Here is a 318-nt window from a genome sequence, read left to right as displayed (position 1 = left end):
CAGCTGTCTCCTTTTGTCTCCTTTTGTCTCCTTTCTTCTGTTTCCTTTTGTCTCCTTTCTCATGTCTCCAACTGTCTCCTTTTGTCTCCTTTTGTCTCCTTTTGTCTCCTTTTGTCTCCTTTTGTTTCATTTTGTCTCCTTTTGTCTTTTTCTGTCTCCTTTTCTCTTTCTGGCTCCTACCTGTCTCCTTTCTTCTCTCTGTATTTGTCTCTTTCTATTTCTGCTTTCTTTATCTGTCTCCTTTTGTCTCTGTCTTTACCTGTCTCCTATTGTTTATTATAATAACAAAAGTAATAAAAATAAAAACAATAAACACAC

General features: G+C 35.8%; 1 protein-coding gene across 1 annotated transcript in view; it reads left to right on the top strand.

Moving 5' to 3' along the window:
* Positions 1-318, top strand: part of EMH_0043690 (dual specificity phosphatase, catalytic domain-containing protein, putative) — a gene marked incomplete at both ends in the record, with an annotated part of 3885 nt that overhangs the window by 1702 nt on the left and 1865 nt on the right. The window lies entirely within an intron of this gene.

This window comes from Eimeria mitis, genomic scaffold (genome assembly GCF_000499745.2).
Source record: "Eimeria mitis Houghton genomic scaffold, Emh_scaff1797, whole genome shotgun sequence".
Classification (NCBI taxonomy): domain Eukaryota; phylum Apicomplexa; class Conoidasida; order Eucoccidiorida; family Eimeriidae; genus Eimeria; species Eimeria mitis.
Note: the sequence above shows the minus strand (reverse complement) of the source record. Positions and strands in the feature narration are given on the sequence as shown.